Genomic DNA, 14,243 nt, shown 5'->3' on the forward strand with positions numbered 1-14,243 from the left:
ACCAGTGGGCTAAAAGTTTTGGAGGGTACATTAGGAAACAGTTTTTAATAGGACCTATTATTGGAATTAACACTGTTCAGAAGATTTTGACACTGCTTGTGGAGATGTGCCATGCATATCTGTTTCTCATCTAACGAGAGAGCATAGCTCTTTTATTCCAAATCATTGGATATCCTTGTTCTGACAATTAAAATAGCTAATCCTTTGTACAGATGCCCCTTGTGCCAAGCTTTTGGGCTTTGGACTAAAACAGCTTCTGGTATGAGTTAATGCCTTTCCAAGTCTCTCTCCTCTGTGGATGAGGCAGTCTGCAAAGTGTATAAATCAAAAATCTTAGTCAGAAATGGCAAAGTTGATAAGTAGAGCCACCACTGGACCCAGGGCATGAAAGGTAGTGTTAAAAACAGAAGATGAGAGAATTGCCTTCCAGGTTGAAATCTGAAAACCTGACCAATTCTTGCTGTGAAATGAAAATGCCAAGGTAAAGCATTTGCCCTTGTGTGTTGAAGCAACGGAAAGGAGCAAGTGAATGATATGGTGTTTACCACTTAACACGTTACTTGGTATCTTTCATTTCTGATCAGGCTATACTCCTGCTGTGTGGTAGGTGGTAATACCTGCATATTGGAAGTGCGTATCTGGTTTATACTGTCACTATGTGAGATTGATAAATGCCCCTTGTGTCAAACTAGTCCTAAATTTTTCAGCAAGGTCTGTAGCAAATGGGAGATGCAGCAGCATTTCAAGAAAAGAGGAGAAAATGACTGCTACAGTATCCTGTATTAATCTGAGGCTGTCCTTGTGCTGTCTTCAGTGTACTGCAGATTTTTATACTGACAGAGGCATTATAGAAGTTGAGGGGCAGGTTTTGGCAGCCTAGTAGACAGCTGGTGCTCTTATCAGCAGGGGAGTTGAGGTACTTTGGGATAAACTCATTAGCTGGATATTTTAGTAAATGTAATGATAGTCCAATTCACATCATTCCACCCTCCCAATCTATTTCCCAGTGGTTCCTAATGCACTCCTCCTTTTCTTGTTCACATAGGATTCAGGGGGACCACCTTAGTTGCATTCCCTTCCTGTGGAATGGTAACACACAAGTACTGGCCCCCACAGGTTGCGGATATTACTTTCCAGGTGGATGGGTATGTTTTTGCAAGTGTGGATAAATATGGGCTAGCCACCTGATTCAACACTGTAGACCATTGTTCTCACCAAGTCTCTCGTGATAGCCATTAACATTAACTGAGCATTTTGTATACCTACACACACTTCTCCCCATGTTTGCCTTCTGAAGCCATCCCCCACTCATGTCATAAGGTCTCCTGCCCAATGAGTTAACTACAGGTTCATCTCTATTGCTGTCCTCCATCATGTGGCAACTGCCGATAGTTGCTGTGGTGTTCATTATTTGTTGTTGAAATCTCACATTTTGGCTTATCAGTTTGGTTACCCACTTGTTCCCCATGTACCATGCACCCAGCAGTGTTCCCTGCTGCCCACAATCCCCTTTTCTGATGACTCTGGGTGTGCTCCCTCACCCACTAATCGAATTGTTTCAATCCCTTTATGTATGCACTACAGTTGGGATGAATTTGGTCCACCCACCATTCCTTAGGGTGTACAACCAATGTAATAGAGTGAAAGGAGATGTTGAAAAGTGCTGGCTGCACCCTCTCCTGCAATGGTTCTCATGTTTGGTCACCAGGGAATATTCTCAGCTCCAGGCTGCAGCCAATTTTAAATTTGGGCTCTTCCAACTTGGCAGCCATATCACCTGTAGGGTTACATTCTTCAAAATGGTTAACTCGGCATATACACCATGTCCCAACTTCCATCCAAAAACCATACCAGTGTCCCCTTCTTTACCTGATTGGGGTTAGCTGCCCAAAACACCTGGTGTTGGGTTTTTACCTGGGCTGGCTTCACATTGGTGTGGTGTGCCAGCCATGTGTATTCTGGCTACCCAGACTGCGGGTTCCTTTGCCACTTACTTCTGCAGTAATGTTTTCAGCTTGTAGAGCCAATAACACTTTGCAATACGCTGCCCACTTGTTTGTCCCTATAAAATAGTATGCATGTTTAGCAGCCAGTGGGGGTCATGATAGGACTGGACTATTACCTCTGCATTCTCATGAGGTATTTGAATTTCCCTACCCTGAGTAGGTACACATCATCACCTTTTCACACCATCCGTACTCAAGTTCCACAGCACTCAAAAGTGTTAATGCACACCCAGTGGTAATGTCAGATACCAAAGGGTACAGGTTAAAGGGTTTCTCCCCATCTGGGGATACCAGCACTGGTTATGTGTTCCTTAGTACCCTCACTACACTCTTCTGACCATTCCCAAATTGAGGCTCAGATTGGGTTGAATAGAGGCTGGGCTATTTCTGCATAATTGGCCATAAAATTCCTGCAAAATTCAGTTAGCCCCAGAAAACTTTGCAAGGTTTTAACATTGGTGGGCAGCTGCAGGGACTGGATTAATTGCACCTGTCCCTTATCAATCTCCCTTCCCACCTGAGATCCCTCCACCCCAGGTAATTTACCCTTGTCTGTCCCATTTGTGCCTTCTTCCTATTGACTTTTAACTCCTCTTTTGCCAAAGCCTGCAGGCCTTGCTCAGTAAGTTCCCTGTCTTCCGCCTCTGTCCCTGACATTAGCAGCAGGTCGTCTACATATTATATTGTATGCATCTTGCTGAATCCACCTCCTCCAGAGCTTGTTTCATGTATCTGTGGAAAATTGCAGGGGAATCCCGATATTCCTGGGGTAGGACTGTCCAGCAAAATTGTCTGCCCTCCCATGTGAATGCGGTTTTCTATTGACATGAGGTAGCTAGTTGTAGAGACCAAAACCCATTAGCTATGTCCAAAATGGTAAAAATTTGGAATTGGGGTCCAATACAGGCCAACATTTCAGGGTACACTGCCACCACTGAGGCTGGTGACTTGGCCAGAGCGTTTAGTGCCCTGTAATTAACAGTGAGGTGCCACGTACCATTTGGCTTTCTCGCTGACCACACAGCAACATTACAAGGGGACGCAACCACTCTAATCAGTCCCCTCTGTTCCAATTCCCCAATAGTTGCCCCTATTTCTGTCAGTGCCTCCCGAGGAATAGGATACTGTTTCTGGGGGGAAGGGTCCATACCACCCTTTCACAATCCAAATTATCCTTAGCCCACACAGGGATGTTTCCATCCTGCTGGGGGTGGTGGGAGGGCATGTGCTGCTTTAATGGTCATAGTGGCTATCCCTATTAGAATGGTATAGCCCTGTCTGTCCTGCTTCTGTCCTCGTAGATATACCGAGCTGTCTAAGTCCAGTACAAGTCCCAGCTTGTGTAAATCTCGTGCCCCCAACAAATTGAGAGTATTATTACAACCCTACATAATCTCCCCTTCCCCCCAGGTACCTTTGATCTGTCCTCTCCTCAGGGTTAATTGTGTCTCCCCTCTTGTTGCCCTTACAACTGTTGCAGTTCCTTCTGAGGGTCTCCCCTGCTCCCATGTGGTTAAACTGATGGTTGCACCAGTGTCTATCAAAAAATCCCTCCTGGGACTCCCTTCGATTGCCTCCTGGAGTGTGGGGCGACCAGATGCATCCCATTCTAAACTGAGAACATGGACAGGATGCCCCTAAGTTGCAACACCCACCTCTGTCCCTCCCACTTGTTCGGGGTGGGACTGGGGATCCTGGCACCAAAGTTGTGTGCCTGGCATTTCAGGCAGTCCCAGTCCCCAGTTGTCCGGGGCAACTTCCCCTCTGATCTGGTAATATCCTGGGTAGTCAGTTTAGCCTGAAGTCTCTGAATGTGTTGCTCTGTAGCTGTCCGTTCGTCCCTACTACTCCCCTGAGACCATGACCCCTCCCTCTACATCCTCCCCTCCTGGCTGATCCACCCCTTTCCGCCTGATACTGACCTCCCAGTGTAATAACATGGACTGGCTTTTCCCCCTGATGCATTCGCCTCCACACAGCTCCAACAAGTTCAGGGTGCTGCAGCTGTAAGTGCCCCACAAACTGTGGATCGCTCAGCTTCAACCATTTCTCCAGCAACTCCACACCCCTACCATGCTCCACACCCCCACCAGGTCCCAGTGCCCCTGCCTGGGGCATCATCCATGGACCGTCCAGGGGATCCACCCAGCACCATGCCCATGCCTGTATGCGATTAAGTATATCCCGCCCTGTTTCCCCAGGGATTCACTATATCTTATTCATCCCTGCAGTACAAGAGTACACACCGAACAGCTGTTTTTCCACCTGTCCCGGGATTAGAAATGGGTGTGCCAGCCTGGCCCCTGCCACATCAATTCCCAAGGGGCCCCGTCTCAAACGACTACACCATATGATCACCTCGTCCTCGTGAGTCAAACTCTCCATCTCCCTGTCCACCTCCACTAGCCACAGCACAAACTGATCCCAATCACCCTGGGGTACCTTTCCCAGCCAGCCCAGCACTGCCTCCCAGTCCTTCAGGGACAAGGGGCAGATTTCCACCCATTCTACTACTTGCGGGACCTGCTCCTCCGACCCTGAAACGGGCTACTATTCCCGCCCCCTGCAGTTCCTCCCGAGTAGCCTCTGTCACAGGGGCTGTAACTGTGGATCACTGGTGGATCCAGTGGTGGATCACTGGTGGATCACTGGTGGAGGAGGTATTTTCTTTAGTACCATTGGTACTAGTACCATTAGTACCATTGGTGGATCACTGGTGGAGGAGGTATTTTCTTTAGTACCATTGGTGGGGCAGATGGCTCTGGGGGCCCCCGTTCATTACCCCCATGTTTACATTGATACAGTTCATCCTCTAAGTCTTCTACTCTCCCCAGCAGTTCATCTCTCTCCTGCCAAACTACCTCACAGGACTCCTCTGTCCATGCAGAATCCCATGCCTTTAAATCGGCTACTTCCCTGCTAGTACGGATTTTTCCATTAAACAACGTTGTTGTACCACAATCCCCTCCAAATCCTTAATATGTTGGAGGAGATCAGCTTCCCATTTTACCCAGTATGCCACATGCCAGCACACCATCCCCTTTTCCTGACATTCTTTTCCTCTGGGGTCTCTCAAAACCTCCCCCATCTCCTTCCCAGTCTCATCCCAGGTCAACCCCTGCACCTGGTATGGACCCTGATTCTTCCGTATCCTTTTATTTAAAAAAATCATTACCTTAGCTTACCAGAACCCACAACTGCCATCATGTGGGGCATGTGCCAAGAGCCCGCCATACCCCCTCCAAGCAGCTGCACGGACTGGTGGGGAGGGGGACTTACCTGGCTGCCACTCACCTGGCCGACGCGATGCATCTGCATCAAGATGTTAGCTCAGGGGTTCTCAAACTGGGGGTCGGGACCCCTCAGGGGGGGTCATGAGATTATTACATGGGGAGGGGGGTCACGAGCTGTCAGCCTCCACCCCAAACCCTGCTTTGCCTCCAGCGTTTATAATGGTGTTAAATATATAAAAAAGTGTTTTAATTTATAAGTGGGGGGGGTCTCAAACTCAGAGGCTTGCTATGTGAAAGGCGTCACCAATACAAAAGTTTGAGAACCACTACGTTAGAGGGCTTTCCCTCAGGGCCTAATTTTACCTGGGCCTGTGCAATCTTAGAATATGAGAGACCATTCCTCAAAGAGCATAGTGTTCTGATCCCAGCCCAAATGTTTAGAAATTCTTTTTAAAAATTTCCATTAAGATTTATTTTTTTCCTCCCATTGAGTACACTGAGGAGGCCTGAGATCCCATGGGATTATTGAACAAATGCCATGGATGTTTTCAACTGACCTGCTGCCTTTAACAAATATATTCATCTAGGCACATTAAGAACAGGATTATTACTGCTGAGCTGTAAAACCCCCATGATTTAAAAGGCACATGAGCCAGTATGATTTCCAGTCCTTGAGGCTACTTTTCCTTTAACAATGAGAGAACACAGGTACAGACACAGCAAAAGAATTCAATATGAGCAGGGCTGGCCCTAGACCAAATGGTGCCCCTGGTGAGGAGCATCTTCGGCAGCGCTCGCTGCCCCCCAACATTTGTTCAACTTTTGAATACCTTATTTTTTATTGCATTTGTAGCCCATTTTACGACTTTGCACGATTTGCATGCATGATTTATCCCTGTTATAGAAAATGATAAATTTGCACGCTAGGATCTGTACATCTGTATTTATGCCATTTATAATAAAAAAAATTAGTTTCCTCTAAGCTTATGGAAACTTGGGTGGCCTGACCCTAAATCCAGCCCCGAATATGACATTTAAAGAATAGGAGGAAGCTACGCACCCCCAACTGGTGTGATTGTTTCAGGTGAAAATTCTCCCTTATATGCACACACAACTCAGGGAGGAGAACTGCACCTAGGTTCTCCTAACTTCTGGGATGGACCTGTCTGTCCCCTGCATTTGCTCCCCTATCGCTATTCTGCTTCCCTTTCCTCCTCAGCCTCCTCCCCCTCACATCCCTCTCCATGCTTCTCCAGTCCCTTACCAGCCAGGGTGACCATATTTTTCAAAGAAAAAAAGGGGACACCTCCAGCTGCTTGCCCAAGGCCCCCCGCCCCCCACCAGAAGGCTGTCACCCGTTGCTGGAACCCTACAGGGCCCCCTCAAGAGGCTGTCGCCTGTTGCTGGAACCCTGTGGGCCCCCTTCAGGAGGCTGTCACCCTTTGCTGGAACCCTGCCACTCCTTATGCTGGAACATTGCCTCCTCCCGCTCTGCCACCTGCCGTGCAGGAACCTGGCATCTTCATTCACCCCTTCTGCATTGCACCCCACTTTTTTGACAAAAGTGGGCATTTGTCCTGTTTGCTCTTGCCAACTGATCAAGTCGGCAAGAGCAAATGGGAAAAATGCCTTTTGGGAAAAAAAAAAGTAGGGATGGTCGGGACAGGGCTTAAAAAAGGGACCGTCCCTGCCAAAACTGGAGGTTTGATCACCCTACTACCAGCACCCTTCTATTCAGCCTCCCATCCCTCTGCCCTTTGTCTCCTTCCTGCTCGCCTTGTTCCCCTGCTCTCCATCCTCCCTCCTTAGCCAATCTCAGGTGGTGCTGAAGACCGGACTCTTACTCTGCCACCCATCCTTCCCTGCACTCTTTCCCTTCTAGCTTACATTTGCTTTTCTTTCCCTGAAAACAGTTTGCCCCTCGGAGCCCTGTCTGCCTTTCAGGAAGTAAGGGGACACCAGAGCCACCCGCCCACAACAAGAGCAGGAGAAAGTTAAGACAATTGAGCAATATGTTAGTGTCTGCAGTCCAGCAGGAGATGGCAATGCTGTGTGTCTGCTGCCATGTGGGAGGTTATAAATGGGCAGCAGATGCAGTCACAAAGTTGTTTCCCAGCAGGGGGAAAGCTCTGCTGGCTACTCTGGAGTCTCTGTGTTCAGAAGTGACAGCGATAATAGGGCAGCAGTCCTCTAAGGCAGGCGCTCTCAAACCGAGGCCTGAAACACTTGTTTTAGGCTATGGCTACACTACAGCTTACGTTGACATGTTATGTCACTCAGGGGTGTGAATTAACCACCTGCCGGAGTGACATAACCTATGGCCACTTAAGTACTGGTGTGGACAGTGCTATGTTGATGGGAGAGCTTATCCCGCTGCCATAATTACCGCCGCTTGCTGGGGCTGGAGTAATTAAGCCGACAGGAGAGGTCTCTCTGCAGGAATCCTGTTTAGCCAGCCTGGATGTTAGAAGGGCATTGATCTTCTACTTAAATAGGCCCAAGCTATTTAGGAAGTCATCTGGGCTCTTCATTTTCTTCGCAGATAGATCCATGATGTCTTCACTTAGGACGGAAGAACCCAATGCACAGCTACAGACTAGGGACCGAATGGCTAGGCAGCAGTTCTGCGGAAAAGGACCTAGGGGTGACAGTGGACGAGAAGCTGGATATGAGTCAGCAGTGTGCCCTTGTTGCCAAGAAGGCCAATGGCATTTTGGGATGTATAAGTAGGGGCATAGCGAGCAGATCGAGGGACGTGATCGTCCCCCTCTATTCAACATTGGTGAGGCCTCATCTGGAGTACTGTGTCCAGTTTTGGGCCCCACACTACAAGAAGGATGTGAATAAATTGGAAAGAGTCCAGCGAAGGGCAACAAAAATGATTAGGGGTCTGGAACACATGATTTATGAGGAGAGGCTGAGGGAACTGGGATTGTTTAGCCTGCAGAAGAGAAGAATGAGGGGGGATTTGATAGCTGCTTTCAACTACCTGAGAGGTGGTTCCAGAGAGGATGGTTCTAGACTATTCTCAGTGGTGGAAGAGGACAGGACAAGGAGTAATGGTCTCAAGTTGCAGTGGGGGAGGTTTAAGTTGGATATTAGGAAAAACTTTTTCACTAGGAGGGTGGTGAAACACTGGAATGCGTTGGCTAGGGAGGTGGTGGAATCTCCTTCCTTAGATATTTTTAAGGTCAGGCTTGACAAAGCCCTGGCTGGGATGATTTAATTGGGGATTGGTCCTGCTTTTGAGCAGGGGGTTGGACTAGATGACCTCCTGAGGTCCCTTTTAACCTTGATATTTTATGATTCTATGATTCAATCTCTGCTCAGAGACTATTGAAAGGGACATGTGGATGTATTATCACTTGTTATGGTGCTGCAGACGTTCATTTGCCCCCCCAAAGGATGATACCACATTTCAACCAATGCACAGGCAACATCTGCAGCATTACTGAAGAATGTACCAGTATCTGAATTATGTAGGGCTGCTACATGGGCTTCAGTACATACATTTTCAAAATATTACGTCCTGATCCATGCTGTCAGATCCGATGTGGCACTTGGTTCTTCTTCAAGTGCTTGCTCATGTCCATTCCATTCTAGGTGTGTGCATGCCCACGTGTGCAGCTGTTGGAGATTTTTGCCTTAGCAATATCCGTAGGGTTGGCTGTAGCACCCTCTTGAGTGTCGCGCCCATGTGTTGGTATATTAGGCGTTGCTGGCCCTATGCCCTCTCAGTTCCTTCTTACTGCCCATGGTGGTTAGGCGGAGTGCCTTTCCTTTGTCTTGCAAAGGCTAGTGGTTCTTCTATTTCAGACTTCGAGCCTTAAGGCTTTGTAAATAGTTTGTTTACAGTATTAGTTAATAAATAGTTGTTAAGTAGTGTAGTTAGACATAGAGTCCCAGCGAGGACTTCACCCCAGGCAGGGCATGCCTCGGTCTCTGGGTTTTAAGCCCTGCTCTGACTGTAACAGGCCTATGCCTGTTAGTGACCCCATAGCAGCTGGTTCAAATGCTTGGGGTAAATCACACGTGAAGGAGAAGTGGCATATCTGTAAGAACTTTCGTCCCAGAACTCAGAAAGAGTGAGACATCCATTTGAGGGCTCTCCTCATAGAGGCTGCTCTCCGGCCAGTGTCTGAACTTTCCTGGCCAGACTGCCCTGAGTACCTCGGCCTTGGTGCACAGCGCACCCCCAGCACTGGGCTCCACCCATCACCGCTCCCTGTCACCAGTGCCTAAGAAGAGTTTGAGAAGAGTGACTCCCAGGCACCGAGCAAGAAGGGCAAAGGACCCAGTTTGGGCAGACAGCCCACATTGGAGCCAAATAGCCCTCTCTCCCCCAGAAGGTACAACTTCAACTTATGGGACTCCCTCCATCAGTTCAAGGACTCCCTGCCCCAGGACTCGGCCCAGGAATCTGGGGCCCTGATGGCGGAGGTGTATGACAGCTGTAAGGTGCTCCCTCCAAATGGTGTGGGATGCGGCCGATTGAGTAGCTAGGGTGGTCATGTCAGCGGTGGTCATGAAGCATAGTTCCTGGCTTCAGACCGCTGGCCAATCCCAGGAAATGCAGGCCTTGATCCAGGATCTTCCCTTTGATGGCAATGGTCTCTTCGCGGAACAGACTGATGTGAGGGTGCACAGACTGAAGGACACTCGAGCCACTCTTAGCTCACTGGGTCTGCATATGCCAGAGTCAGTGATGAAGCAGGTCCAGCCACCGCCAAGGCCTTGGCTGCCTCAACAGGGGCCTGCAAGGAGAAGGGATAGAGACATGAGTTTTGGTCATTGCCACCCTTCCTCCTCCTGCTCCTCTGTGCAACCCGGCCCATCAAAGCCTCATGATGGCCAGAAGCACTTATTTTGAGGATGTGCTTGAGAGCAACACCACAGTCAACTCCCGGGATCTGCCTCATTCTTTCCTCACCCGTCTTCATCCCTACTGTTAGGCCTGGTTGCGGATCACCTTGGACCGTTGGGAGATGGAGATTGTATCTCGGGGCTACACCCTCTCAGCCACCCCCTCCCTTTCCCTGTCCCTCTTGAGGGACCCTTCTCACGAGAAACTCCTCATTCAAGAGGTCCGAGAACCTAATGCAGCTGGGGGAAGTGGAAGAGGTCTCCTGGAACATGAGGGGAAAAGGATTCTACTCCTGTTATGTCCTACTCTCTAAAGTGAAAGGGGGTCTAAGACCCATTCTGGACCTGCGCCTCAACAAGTCTCTCAAAAAGTTGAAGTTTCTTATGGTCTTCCTGACCTCCATCATCCCCGCCCTGGATCCAGGAGACTGGTACGCCACCCTCAATCTGAAGGACACTTATTTATGTATCTCCATCTTCCAAGGTCACAGACGATACCTACGTTTTGTGGTGGGCGGGTGCCATTTCCAGTTCATGGCGCTGCCCTTTGGTCTCTCGTCTGCCCTAGGGTTTTTTACAAAATGTATGGCACCAGTGGCTGCTTACCACAGGCATTGAGGAGTTCAGATCTACCCATATCGCGATGATTGGCCAACAAAGGGCAGGACCTCGGGATCAGGTGCCAAGGAGCCTCGATCTGGTTTGTTCAACCTGCTGCGACCTGGGCCTGTTGATAAACGAAAAGAAATCGACCATAAGGCTGGTGCAATGAATAGAGTTCATTGGGGCTGTTCTCAACTCCGCATGGGCCAGAGCCTTCCTTCTGGAGGCGTGTTTCCAGGTCATGTGGCATCTGATCGCCCATGTGAAAAGCTACCCGCTCACCACTGCTCACACCTACCTGCGGTTGTTAGGACTGCATGGCCACATGTATGTACGTGGTTCAGCATGCCCAGCTCCATCTCCGGCCACTGCGAGAGTGGTTGATGTCAGTCTACTTCCCCAACAGACATGATTTAGACCAGGTGATCAGGGCGCCGGTTCACATACGATCGTCCCTGGTTTGGTGGCTGAGCCCCGAACTGGTGTTGGAGGGAGTTCCTTTTGTGGCCCCGTCCCCGTCGCTGTCCCTGGTTTCCAAAGCCTCTGACCTGGGCTGTGGAGCCCACCTGGGTGAGCTCAGCATGCAAGGCCACTGGTCGTGGGATAATCTGTCCCTCCACATAAAGGTCAGGGAGCTCAAAGTGGTTCGCCTGGCCTGCCAGGCTTTCCTGCTCCATGTGAAAGACAAGGTGGTGCAGGTTCTGACAGACAATACTGCAGCGATGTATTACATCAACAGGCAGGGCAGATCCTGATCGTTGCTCCTTTGCCAAGAAGCTCTCTGCCTTTGGGGCTTCTGTGTGCGGCATGCCATCCATTTGGTGGCTGTGCATCTGCCCGGGGCCAAGGATGTGGTAGCAGATCGCCTCAGCAGGATCTTCTTGTCTCGCCACAAGTGGTTGCTCCACCCGGAGATGGTCAGTGGGAGGGTGGGGGACTCCCAGGGTGGACCTGTTCACGTCCCATCAGAACAGGAAATGCCACATGTTCTGCTCATTCCGGAGATTGGACAGGGGCTCCCTGTCAGATGCCTTTCTGCTCCTGTGGGCGGGGGCTCTGATGTATGCCTTCCCACCAGGGCTGGTAATCCACAAGGTCCTTATGAAGATCAAACAGGACAAGGCGAAGGTGATCCTGATAGCTCCTGGATGGCCTTGGCAACACTGGTTCGGCATTCTGCAGGACCTTTTGGTGGCTGCCCCACTACAGTTGCCTCTCTGGCCAGACCTGCTGTCCCAGAACCACGGCAGTCTCCTGCGTCCAAACCTGGCAACACTGCACTTGACAGTGTGGCTTTTGCATGGCTAAAGGCGGAAGAATGGGAATGCTTGGTCCGGGTCCAACAGGTCTAGTGGGTAGCAGAAAGCCCTCCACCAGAGCCACCTATCTACCCAAGTGGAAGAGGTTCACGGGCTGGGCCTTGGACCGGGGTATCCGGGCTAAGCAGGCCTCTCTGCAGGCTATCCTGGACTATCTTCTGCAAATCAAAGTCCATTTGGCTGCTATTTTGGCTTTCCACCCTCCGCTCCAGAGCAGGTCGGTCTTCGCTCATGACATGATTGTCCATTTTTTGAAAGGTCTGAAGTATCTCTACCCACAAGTCAGGGATCCCGTCCCTCCCTGGGACCTGAATCTCATGCTGTTGCAGCTCATGGGTCCTCCTTTGAGCCTGTAGCTTCCTGCTCCCTTCTCCTCCTCTCCTGGAAAGTTTCTTTCCTGGTAACAATAATATCCACCTGTAGAGTCTCTGAGATCAGGGTGTTTACTTCAGAGCTGGCCTAAACGATGTTCTACAAAGACAAGGTCCAGCTCCGGCCTCATCCAGTGTTCCTGCTCAAGGTAGTTTCACAGTTTCATACCGCCCAAGACGTACTTAGCTGTCTTCTTTCTGAAGCCCCATACATTGGAAGAGGGGCACAAATTGCACGCCCTGGATGTCAGGAGGGTGCTTGCCTTCTACATCGACAGTACCAAGCCATTTCGTAAGTCAGTGCAGTTCTTTGTTGCGGTGGCAGACAGGATGAAAGGTGGCTCGGTGTTTGCACAGAGGATTTTGTCCTGGATCACGGCCTGCATCCATTACTGCTATAATCTGGCAAAGGTGCCTCCACTGCTGACGGTGACTGCCCACTTGACATGGGTGCAGGCTTCATCAGCAGTCTTCCTGGCCCAGCTGCCGATTCAGGATATCTGCAGGGCCGCTACCTGGTCGTCTATCCACTGGTTTACGTCTCATTATGCGCTCACCCAGCAGGCCCAAGACAATGCTGGCTTTGGCAGAGCAGTGTTGCAAGCCGCATAACCATGAACTCTGAGCCTGCCACCAGGGATACTGCTTGTGAATCACCTAGAATGAAATCAACATGAGCAAATGTAACCCGCACACCTCCTGGGTGCGGTGTTCTGTCTCATCTAGTGGCACAGAGACCAGTTATAGAGACAGTTAAATGAATTTGCTCTACAGCCTTAGCTAAGAGGCCGTTGGCTTTTAGTTCATGCAGTAGAGGCTCATGCTCCAAGCTCCAGAGGTCCCAGGTTTGATCCCGCTCACCGACAACCGGGGTCTGTCGATGTTACAAGTGGGGGCTTGTCCAGGATTTCAACTGGGAAGTCTCTGAAGCTTGGGACGCTTCCTCATCTAGTGGAAGTATTAACCCACACACCTACTGGGTGTGGTGTTCTGTCCCATCTAGTGGCACAGAGACCATTTAGAGAGAGAGTTAAATGAATTTGCTCCACAGCCTTAGCTAAGAGGTAGTTGGCTTTTAGCTCATGAGGTAGAGACTTATGCACTAAATTCCAGAGGTCCCTGGTTCGATCCCGCCCGCTGATGACCGGGGTCTGTTGACATTACACAGGCACTTGAAGAAGAAAAAATGGTTGCCTAACTTTCGTAACTGTTCTTCTTTGAGATGGGTTGCTCACCTCCATTCCGTTACTCACCCTCCTGCCCCTCTGTTGGAGCTGCCGGCAAGAAGGAACTGAGAGGGTGTAGGGCCGGCAGCACCTAATATACCAATGCATGAGCACGGCACTCCAGGGGGTGCCACTGCCAGCACTACAGATACTGCTAAGGCAGAAATCTCTGGCAGCTGTGCACGTGGGCACGTGCAAACCTAGAATGGAATGGACATGAGCAACACATCTCGAAGAACAACAGTTACTAAAGGAAGGTAACCATTTTTTCTTCAGTACTGTCTTCAGTTCTGGACTCTCTTCTGAAGCTCCCTTCTCCATCTGGGGATACTGCTTGGAAATCACATGAAGCAGAGCACCCATAGAGACACTACTTGAAGAACAGGTGTTACTCATTTCAGGCAGTAATTGCGGTTCTATGAGATGTGCGTCGCTATGGGTGCTCCGCTAACCGTCCTCCTTCCCCTCTGCTTCGGACTGTTCCTTTCAGTGGAGAAGGAACTGAGGGCAGTTTGCCCACACAGCCCTATATAGCCTCAGTATCTGGCATGAGGAGGCATAGGGTGCATGCGCAGGCCGAACGAACATGGCTAGCTGGAAAATCTCCCATCAGGCACATGTG

The sequence above is a fragment of the Lepidochelys olivacea genome (genome assembly GCF_965140295.1).
Source record: "Lepidochelys olivacea isolate rLepOli2 genome assembly, chromosome: 8".
NCBI lineage: Eukaryota > Metazoa > Chordata > Testudines > Cheloniidae > Lepidochelys > Lepidochelys olivacea.